Source organism: Odocoileus virginianus, unplaced genomic scaffold (genome assembly GCF_023699985.2).
Source record: "Odocoileus virginianus isolate 20LAN1187 ecotype Illinois unplaced genomic scaffold, Ovbor_1.2 Unplaced_Contig_17, whole genome shotgun sequence".
In the NCBI taxonomy this organism is placed as follows: domain Eukaryota; kingdom Metazoa; phylum Chordata; class Mammalia; order Artiodactyla; family Cervidae; genus Odocoileus; species Odocoileus virginianus.
The window spans coordinates 1,679,479-1,691,117 of record NW_027224334.1 but is presented as its reverse complement, the minus strand read 5'-3'; the positions used below and the strand labels follow the sequence as shown (position 1 = coordinate 1,691,117).

Here is an 11,639-nt window from a genome sequence, read left to right as displayed (position 1 = left end):
AGGCGTGGGTTGGCGGTGGCCTGCTGCAGGGTTGGGGGCACTGAGTGTAGCAGTGCATGCCACAATTGTTGAAATTCATTGAATTTCAACTGAAATTCAATTCAGTTTCAATGAATTTCATTGAAATTCAATTTGTTGAATAGCTGAGGTTCATTGTATAAAATATTGACTTGATTAAAAAGGAATTAGCTTTATTGAGTTGGAATTACTTTAGGGAAAAGAAAGGAAAATGAGAGGAGAGCTCGGGGTGATGCCCAGTGTTTCTGGGTGGAAGACTTATTTCCGGGTAAGGGGTGGTCTACTGTCTGCTTATCTAGGAAACTGTACAGTCAGGTCCCGCCTCACAATGACATCTTATGTAGCTTAATGGCACTTTCTGACATCAAACTGATTCAGTGGCAGTGACCTCAAACACACATCCGTGTTCACGCACTCACTGAAATCAGAGGGCTTTGGCTTTACATGGATCATAATCTACTCTCTTAAAGAATAAAACCATTTAAAATAAAAATGTTGCTCTATGAGAGATAGCATGAGATAATAGAATTTGGGGATTTGGAGGGTGAAGGTCACATAACTATAGCAGCTGTGTGGTCCCAGGTAGGTTATTTAACCTTTCTGAGATCCTTTTATTCATCAGAAAAACAATTCCTATTTCAGAAAGTCACAATGAGGATTAATGAAACAATAGAACTACAGTGACAATCATGGCCTCTAGTAGACAGTAAGTCATAATCAGTAGTATGCTGCAGCTGGCCCTTATCAGCTAATAAGGACTGATTGATAGATTATCAAAAATTTTGAGAGCCAGCTGTTCAACACAGTCATTTTTGAAACCTATATATACACAAATAAGTTATATTAAAAACAAATATTAAATATATATATATATACTCATAACATCACTTTCTAATCAGTTCATTACATTTTATTATTATTTATATTCTGAGCCTATTTGACTCTATTGCATCTGTGGGATGAAAACACTATATGATGGTGGCTCACTGTGCATTTCTTCCCAACCCTGAATTCAGTGACTACATGGTGATAACTTGAAACCATAGTGGGAATATTTTTACCTCAGATATTGGCAAATGCTACAAATCAGATTATTTTCCCACCCTGAATACAGCTGGTTGTTAAACATTTACACCACTGGTAGGTAACAAAAAATATTAGTTTCTTTCCCTTTAATGTATGTAAATGTGTAAATCACGTATGGCACATAAAATGTTTTGATGAAACATGAGTTCATTGCTCCTGTTTTTTTGTTTTTTGTTTTTGGCTATGCCACATGGCATGTGGGATCTTAGTTCTCCAACCAGGGATCAAACCTGTGCCCCCTGCAATGGAAGCATGGAGTCTTAACCACTGGACCCCAGGGAAGTCCCTCCATTGCTTTTAATTGGGCATCAGCTGACTCTTAGAAGTAGAAGGATCCTTAGATATAATCTCATTCAATTCCCTTGGTAGACCAGAGGCAAAGTGGCCCAGCCAAGGTCATGACTAACTAAGGACAACCCCAAAGACTTGTCTTGTGTCTAATCTTGAAGATTTCCAAGTTCTCTCTTCCTTCCTTCAAAGCTAGAGTAAGTAACCCCACCTGTAGGCTCTGTGACTAACTGGGACATTGAATAGGAGGAGCTTAGGAGCACCAGCTTGACATCTGGAGTTTAGCCTAAACCCCACTTACTCCTTGTCCAGTTCTGTCCTGTGCTCCAGTTTAGGTAACTCAGCTTGGGCCTTATTTTGGGGTCTCAGTTTACACCTTGGGTTCCTGGCAGCTCTGCCAAGGGTATCCCATTTGCTCCCTCTGTTGGAGGGACCTTGAGCTTCTACAGTTAGGGCTCTGCCTTGTCCATGCCAGGCAACCTTCCTCTGTAAGGACAGAAAGCCTGCCTGGAGCAGATCCTTGCTACTTGCTTTTACCCAACATGAGTGGATCTGATTGCCTTCACACCTGGATCCACTGCTGCCAGACCTTTCCTGATATCACTGATGTTAACTCTCATCCTCTTCGACAAGATCAAGATCAAGAGTGTGACCCATGGTCACAATATTGCATACTCAAACTACTAGTGCCCGGATTTGGCCTGCTGACCTGGGCTTCCTTCTCTCAGACCCTGTCCCTGTGAGCAAGTCTGCCTCTGGGTCATGTACCCTCCTAGTCTCTGTTTTTCTGTAGTTGGCTGACAGGTAAGATCCAGTCACAAAATATGATAAAAGTATAGCTGCAAAGGGAAATTAACTCTATCAGACATTAAACATACTATAAAGCCTCTATACCTAAAACAGTATGGTACTGGCTCCTTGGAGAAGTGGGTCATTCCAGAATTGAGGCAAGGAAGATACAATATGAGCCCATAACATCTTGTGATCTTATTTAGTGGGAAACACCAGCATCTTTTTCACTAAGATGAGGCACAGGGACATTTCTCCCAAACCATCAAAGACCACATAGAGCATGGTCCTCTTGCTATATAAAATATTCCAGGGAAAAAGTCCACAAATCAAGGCCAAGAGATTAAATCTGACTGTTTGCCACTTGTTACTAATTGGGACACCTAAAATTTAATTGGAACATAGTCACTCCCACTTGTTTCCTTATTGTTTATGGCTGCTTTATGGCAAAGTTGAGTACACACAGCCACCTGTATCCATGGGTGCAGATGCATGGTTACAGGCTGGGGTACAATTGGTCCATGCCATTTTATATAAAGGACTTGAGCATCCTTTGATTTTGGTCTCTGTGGGGATCTTAAAACAAATTCCCTGAGACTACTGAAGTATGACTGTAGTGGCAACACAGAGACCATAAGGACGACATTGCCTAAGATATTTGCTACTATTTTCTATCAACCCATTATAGAAAAAAAAGGTACTGATACCTGTTCTAAAATATAGAATGGGAAGCAAAACTTTCCCACTTTTTTTTATGAGACAAGTTTGACACTGATTCAAACACCAGTTAAAGATAGTACAAGGGAAGAGTATTGAAGATCAACCACTCATGAACACTGATGCAAAGTGCTAAGTAGAATACAGCAAACAAAATATTTCTCTATAAGTTCATTGACATTGTTTTGAGCAGAGCTTTAGTAATTTGGTCAAGTGCCACATACACCCATGTTATCACTGCTGGTGGTGGTTTGGGTTATCTGAGGTCAATGTGCTTAGTGTTGGGAATATGAATACAAACAAAGTCTTAACTGAAGCAAAGCAAGACTGTAGGAGGGGCAAAATCACATTTTGAGTCAAACCCCATACCTCCAGAGACAGAGGGCTCAAACAAAACCTTGTGTGCACCAGGAGACCCCACAGAGACTGAGCCAGACCTGCCTTTGAGTGTTTGAGTGTCTCCTGCAGAGGTACGGGTCAGCAGTGGCCTGCCACAGGGGCAGGGGCTCTGGGTGCAGCAGACCTGGGTGTGGCATAAGCCCTCTTGGAGGAGGTCACCATTAACCCACCATAGCACCACCAGAACTTACACTGCACTGAGGAAACAGATTGTTGTAGGGCATAAACAAAACCTTGTGCGTGTGCACCAGGACCCGGGAGAAAGGAGCAGTGACCCCACAAGAGACTGACCCAGACTTGCCTGTGAGTGTCCAGGAGTCTCCAGTGGAGGTGTGGGTTGGCGGTGGCCTGATCTCCAGGGTCGGGGCACTGAGTGTGGCAGTGCATGCATGGGACTTTTTGAAGGAGGTCACCATTATCTTCATTACCTCCACCATAGTTTGGTCTCAGGTCAAACAACAGGGAGGGAACACAGCCCTGCCCATCAACAGAAAATTGGATTAAAGATTTACTGAGCATGGCCCCGCCCATCAGAACAAGACCCAGTTTCCCCCTCAGTCAGTCTCTCCCATCAGGAAGCTTCCATAAGCCTCTTATCCTTATCCATCAGAGGGCAGACAGAATGAAAACCACAATCACAGAAAACTAATCAAACTGATCACATGGACCACAGCCTTGTCTAACTCAGTGAAACTATGAGCCATGCCATGTAGGGCCACCCAAGATGGACAGGTCATGGTGGAGAGTTCTGACAAAATGTGGTCCACTGGAGAAGGGAATGGCAAACCACTTCAGTATTCTTGCCTTGAGAACCCCATGAACAGTATGAAAAGGCAAAAAGATAGGACACTAAAAGATGAACTCCCCAGGTCGGTAGGTGCCCAATATGCTACTGGAGATCAGTGGAGAAATGACTCTGGAAAGAACGAAGAAATGGAGCCAAAGCATAAACAATGCCCAGTTGTGGATGTGCCTGGTGACGGAAGTAAAGTCCGATTCTGTAAAGAACAATATTCTGTAAAGAACAAAGCATAGGAACTTGGAATGTTGCATCCATGAATCAAGGTAAATTAGAAGTGGTCAAACAGGTAATGGCAAGAGTGAACATCGACATTTTAGGAGTCAGTGAACTAAAATGGACCAGAATGGGCAAATTTAATTCAGTTGACCATTTATATCTGCTACTGTGGGCAGGAATCCCTTAAAAGAAATGGAATAGCACTCATAGTCAACAAAACAGGCCAAAATGCAATACTTGGATGCCGTCTCAAAAACGACAGAATGATCTCTGTTTGTTTCCAAGGCAAAACCATTCAGTATCACAGTAATCCAAGTCTATGCCCCAACCAGTAATGCCAAAGAAGCTGAATGGTTCTATGAGGACCTACAAGACCTCCTAGAACTAATACTCAAAAAAGATGTATTTTTCATTATAAGGGCCTGGAATGCAAAAGTAGGAAGTCAAGAGATACCTGGAGTAACAGGCAAATTTGGCCTTGGAGTACAAAATGAAGCAGGGCAAAGGCTAACAGAGTTTTGCCAAGAGAACACACTGGTCATAGCAAACACCCTCTTCCAACAACACAAGAGAAGACTCTACACATGGACATCACCAGATGGTCAATACCGAATCAGATTGATCATATTCTTTGCAGCCAAAGATGGAGAAGCTCTATACAGTCAGCATAAAACAGGAGCAGGAGTTGACTGTGGCTCAGATCATGAACTCTGTATTGCCAAATTCAGATGTACATTGAAAAAAGTAAGGAAACCACTAGACAATTCAGCTGTGACCTGAGTCAAATCTGTTACATTTATACAGTGGAAGTGAGAAATAGATTCAAGGGATTAGATCTGATAGGGTGCTTGAAGAACTATGGACGAGGTTCATGGCATCATACAGGAGGCAGTGATCCAAAACCATCCCCAAGAAAAAGGAATGCAAACAGGCAAAATGGTTGTCTGAGGAGGCCTTGCAAGTAGCTGAGAAAAGAAGGGAAGCAAAAAGCAAAGGAGAAAAAGAAAGATATACCCATTTGAATGCAGAGTTCCAAAGAATAGCAAGGAGAGATAAGAAAGCCTTTCTCAGTGATCAATGCAAAAAAATAGAGGGAAATAACAGAATGGAAAGACTAGAGACCTCTTCAGGAAAATTAGAGATACCAAGGAAACATTCATGCAAAGATGGGCATAACAAAGGAGAGAAATGGTAGGGACCTAACAGAAGCAGAAGATATTAAGAAGAGGTGGCAAGAATACACAAAAGAAGTATACAAAAAAGATCTTCATGACCCAACAACCATGATGGTGTGATCACTCACCTAGAGCCAGACATCCTGGAATGTGAAATCAAGTAGGCCTTAGGAAGAATCACTACAAAGGTAGTGGAGATGATGGAATTCCTGTTGAGCTATTTCAAATCCTAAAGGATGATGCTGTGAAAGTGCTGCACTCAATATGCCAGCAAATTTGGAAAACTCAACAGTAGCCACAGGACTGGAAAAGGTCAGTTTTCATTCCAATCCCAAAGAAGGGCAATGTCAAAGAATGCTCAAACTACTGCACAATTGCACTCATCTCATATGCTAGCAAAGTAATGCTCAAAATTCTCCAAGCCAGACTTCAACAGTACGTGAACCATGAACTTCCAGATATTCAAGCTGGATTTAGAAAAGGCTGAGGAACCAGAGTTCCAATTGCCAAATCTGTTGGATCATAGAAAAAGCAAGAGAGTTAGAAAAACATCTGCTTTATTGACTATGCCAAAGCCTTTGACTGTGTTGATCATAACAAACTGCGAAAGATTGTTCAAGAGATGGGAATACCAGACCACCTTACCTGCCTTCTGAGAAATCTGTATGTAGGCTTAGAAGCAACAGTTAAAACTGGACATGGAACAACAGACTGGTTCCAAATTGGGAAAGGAGTATGTCAAGGTTGTATATTGTCACCATGCTTATTTAATTTATACATAGAGTACATCATGAGAGATGCTGGGCTGGATGAAGCATAAGCTGAAATCAAGATTGATGGGAGCAATATCAATAACCTCAGATATGCAGATGACACCACACTTATGGCAGAAAGTGAAGAAGAACTAAAGAGCCTCTTGATGAAAGAGAAAGAGAAGAGTGAAAAAGCTGGCTTAAAACTCAACATTTTCAAACTGAAAACTTATTCAAACTGAATAAGACATTCTCCCTGCCAATTCTTAACTTTAGGGATTTCTTCTAAGATTTATACAAATAATCATATTTATCTTCTTGAAATGTCTTATTCTTTTGGCTTCCTCTGGTTCTCTCCCTACATCTTGAGGAATTGAGGACTTGTCAGTTCCTTTAAAATGTCAACATCATTTACAGATCTCCAAAGGAGGGGTAAAACATGTAGTATTCCTTAATCTTATTTGATTCTGGAGCTAAGTTTTCTCCAGAGTATCTCCATGAGATTAGTCCAAGTTATAGACTTTGCAAACTACTCATTTACAGATTTCTCTGTTATCTCAGAATGGATGACACAGATGCCAAGTTATCTTCAGCCCTGATATTTTACAGAGTCCTAGAATCAAATATTCAATTCCTCCTGGGTATCTCCAGATGATCGTCCCACAAATACCTTACACTCAGTAAGTACTTCTTCCAAGGCATCTATGACCTCCAAATTAGAGAGTAAAATTTCTCATTTTTCTCTGTAACTTTAACACTGTTCTGTCTTAACCTTAACTCAGTGTGGGTTGGTCATCTGTTACAATTCTGTCTCCCCTGCCAGACTGAAAACCCAGAAGCAGGGTCCAGGCTTCTTCACTCTTTTCCAGAATTTGGAACAGAATGGGAGCCCAGGAGATTTTTTTTTTTTTAATTAAATTTAAAATACAAAAACACTGAGAAAAAAGTAATACCTTTTGCACTTCTTAAACAATGTTTTAATGTTTTTTTTGCTTATTTCTCTACATACTTAAATTGAGGCTCAGGGATAGATCTGAAAGCTCTAGGAAGCTAAGGTGAGATACTGGAGTTGGAAAATGGATAGAGAAATAGGGCAATTAGATTTGCTAAAGACAAACCAGACAGACTTATTAATACTAGATAGTGCTAGCAGTGTCTTTGAAAAAAAATGTGTCTTTTGTTTTTATTTTTGTGTTTTGCCAGTCCTTAGGATTTCGCAGTTTGGCTTGGGTCCAGTGTGATGATTAAACATTTGTTTCTTAGAAAGCAAATTGGTTCTTTTGTTCTGTGTTGCTCAGTTCAAGATTAAATCAGGGGATTTGGAAGGATGTACTAAAGTTTCATCTGGTTTATTGGGAACAATATACTACTAGATAATCATTCATTTATAACAGTTCAAGAAAGTAATAGTTGGTTTTTTTTCTTAATTAAAACTCTTTATACACTTCTGATTAAATTCACACCAGAGGAAACATCATGACTGGATTTTGGGGAGCCCACCAAATCTTCTTGCCTCAGTTCTTTGCTGAGCCCAGAAATGTTATTTCTCTATCTTTGCTTTTCAGATGGGTATGTTATGGGTCCATTTATCTTTGCATGCAGGTGCAGTGAGACAGAGATGAGAATGAGAATCTGCCAAGCACTAGGAAACAATATTAAATGAGCACCTTGAGGAAATGGCAAAGTAGTTTCTACTTTATCAGGATTTCCAATTCCAGGTATCTTACTTTGGAACTTTTGTATTACTTTGATATCACTTACAAAGTGTTCCATTTCTGAAACTGCTAGATCCACAGAAATTAGTAGCCTTTTTGGGGCAATGTATAAAAGGAAGACCATAGATTACAATCTGCTGACTGTAAAAATAAATAGGTTGATTTTTGTTCTCTGCTATCAATATAGCTTTGTTCTTCATCAAGAAAAAGTCAGTGTTAGATCTTTCTTCTTCAAGTCTGTGTGAATAAAAAACAAACTTCAGAGGATCAGACCTCATAGCATAGTTATTATGTTATTTGATCCTTTCTATGTCTATAGTAGATTCTCCCTTGGTGGCTCAGACAGTAAAGAGTCTGCCTGCAATGAAGGAGACCTGGGTTCAATCCCTGGGTCTGAAAGATCCCCCGGAGAAGGAAATGGCAACCCACTCCAGTATTCTTGCCTGGAAAATCCCATGGAACCTGGCAGGCTACAATGGGGTCTCAAAGAATTGGAACATTATTTCAAGTTCAGGTACTACAATCAACAAAATAGAGTAAACTGTTTTTCTTTGTATTGATTTAGACACTTGGGGTCACTTTGCACTATACAAGACATGATTTGACTAAATTAAGTCTATATTTACAATGTAAAGTAGTGCTTTTTAACAGAGTTATCTAATAATGCTAAATATACGTTGAAACATAAGTCAATGGTTATGTTTATTTAAAGTAGATGGAATAAGGATGATGATTTATACACAAATGAGGTGCTACTAAAAAAGAGTGATAACTTGGCACACTCACTTCAACATTCACCAGCTGTACTCTGATGGGGATCCAAAAGCACTGGACAGCACTTTTCTTATGTTATAAACATGATGTGTATGGGTATGTCACACAAATTGTTTAAAACACACGTTAGCACATTCAACGGTTCTTTTCCCCAAAAGTGAATTTTAGAGATTTTGAGCAAAGTTTTAGGAAATTAAAGGAAAATATTTGTGAGTTAGTATACATAAAACTCTTCAAAAAGTAAAAGGTATGGAGTAAGCTCTCTGCATTTACTATTATTGTTTATAGAATACTTACTATCAAGTTTAAGGATTTATATATTAGTTGTGTGCATGCTTAGATGCTTCAGTCATGTCCGACTCTTTGCAACCCTATGGACAGTAAGTAGCCCGCCAGGGTCCTCTGTCCATGGAATTTCTCAGGCTAGAATACTGGAGGGGGCTGCCATGCCCTTGTCCAAGTGATCTTCCTGACCCAGGGATCGAACCACGATCTCTTACATATCCTGTGTTGGCAGATGGGTTCTTTAACACTAGTGCCACTTGGGAAGCCATATTATGCGTAAGAGGCTATAATACTATAAGATTGACAGATACAATAGACACAGTGGTTTTTGTTTTTGTTTTTGTTTTCCCCAAAAGTAGCTTGCATGTCAGTGGTAAAGAAACGTACAAACATCGTGTGGTAAAGCCGTGTGGTAAAAACTTGGTGACATCAGGAGTTCTGAGAATGGAGAGATTCGTGTGGCCTGAGGCAAGGTAGATAGTGATTCATTACATTGGAAGAAGATTGGAGGAGATAAGTAAGCATTTCAGGAAGGAAAAGAAAAAAAGAAATGGAGATAGGACTACATAAAATATTTATAGGCTGGATGTCCTGGAGGCTGGGCTAAGAGGATGAGATTAGAAAAGAACACCAGAATCACATATTTGGACTTCATTTAGTTATTGACATTTTCTGAGTAGTAATAAGCCAGGATGATGTTTGTGTTTTGGAAAGTTATCGTAACAGTTATGTATTCAGTTAACATGTCCAGTTATATATACTTTCCATATTGGAGTAAATGCCTTCATTTATAAAAATGTTATTTCAGCTTCTTAAAGATTATGGTCAATTTTTAATAAACACTAACTTAATTTCTATGGCTAAAATAATTAACTAAATAATGGCAGATGAAAGAGATAGCCATGTTAAGGTGCTAATAATTTAGCAAATATTTTGAAACCTGGTATTAGGACTTGGGTTTTGGATGAGGGTGACAATAATTCAGTTATGAGCTTTGCAACTCACTTATGTGAATTTGGACAAGTTATTTAACTCTATGAACCATCCATTTCTCATATATAAAATGCTGAATAACAAAGCTTTCCTCATTGATATGAGGATGAAATAACATATTTTAAAATGTCCAGACATATCTACCACATGTAATAATTATGCAGTTCATGTTAAGTACAATTAATGTTTGTAAATTAAGTGTAAAAAAAGTAGAAAGCAGATCTTATTGTTTCTATTACAAGGTTCAGAATACAATACACTTTTATTTTTCTAGCTTCAAGAAACTTACAATCTATTTTTTCCCTACTATCTCACTGATTTCTGTTTTAAAACCTCATTTATTTGTTTTTTTTCTCTACTTTTTCTGTTGGTAGTATCCAGAGGTCAGATTTTGGATTTCTTTATCTCGTAATTTCCCTTGAAGACCTTATCCAGTCCTATGACTTTAAATATTATGTGTGCTGATTATTTTTGTGCTAATTTTAAGAATATGTTCTCAAATTCTGTGATAATTCCCCCTCCAAAAGACTGAGCCTAATTCCACTTCCCTGAGTCTAGAGTGTGGATTGTACACAGTGACTCTCTTCTAGTACCACTAAGGGATGGAATGTCACTTTTGAGATAAGGGTTTTCATCTTGGGTTCTCTCTCTCTCTTTCTTCCTTTCTTTCCCTCTTTCAGTCATCCATTGCTGTGTGAAGATGTGCCCTAGGAAGCCCTATATAGAGGTCCACATAGTAAGGAACTGAAGCCTCCTGCCAACGCCCCAGGAGTAAACTTGGATGCAGATTCTCCAGCCTCAATGAAGTCTTCAGAGAGACTGCATACAGCCTCAGTGGTAACTTGATAACAGCCTCATGAAGAACTGTGAGTAAGAATTACTCAAATAAGCCATGTCTGAATTTCTAACTTTCAGAAACTGTGTGAGATTATTGTTATTATTATTTTTATTTTGCTTTTAGTTCACTTCAGTTCGGTTCAGTCATTCAGTTGTGTCCAAATCTTGCGACCCCATGAACTGCAGCATGCCAGGCCTCCCTGTCCATTACCAACTCCCGGAGTTTACTCATGTCCATTGAGTCGGTGATGCCATCCAACCATCTCATCCTTTGTTGTCCCCTTCTCCTCCTGCCCTCAATCTTTCCCATCATCAGGGTCTTTTCAAATGAGTCAGCCCTTCGCATCAGGTGGCCAAAGTATTGGAGTTTCAGCTTCAACATCAGTCTTTCCAATGAACACCCAGGACTGATCTCTTTTAGGATATTTTGCTTTAGGATGCTAAATTTGGAGATAATTTGTTACATAGCAATAGATAACTAATGTAACCCCTTAATTTATCTCCAATCAGACCTCTACTTTGAACTCCAGACTTGTATATCCAACTGCCTACTTGCTGTCTCTACCTAAATGTCTAACAGACATCTTGAACTCAACATGTTTAAAATGAAACTCATGCTCTTTGCTCTCATCCCTCCAAAGTTCAACGTAACTTTCTGGCATCAGTTGCTATGTTTCTCAGGCTCGTTATTAAGTCTTAGTGAAATACTTGACTTCTGACTCTTATACTTCTTCCCCAATCTACTAGGGAATTCTTTGATTCTACTTAAAAACTATATCCTGAGTTGACCACT

General features: G+C 39.4%; 1 long non-coding RNA gene across 1 annotated transcript; it reads left to right on the top strand.

Moving 5' to 3' along the window:
- The first annotated feature begins 6,635 nt into the window (after positions 1–6,635).
- On the top strand, positions 6,636–10,873 carry LOC110137769 (uncharacterized). The gene is made up of 3 exons (XR_002314018.2): positions 6,636–6,922; positions 7,845–7,960; positions 10,690–10,873. It is a non-coding gene; the product is annotated as an uncharacterized lncRNA (long non-coding RNA).
- Positions 10,874–11,639: the final 766 nt, after the last annotated feature.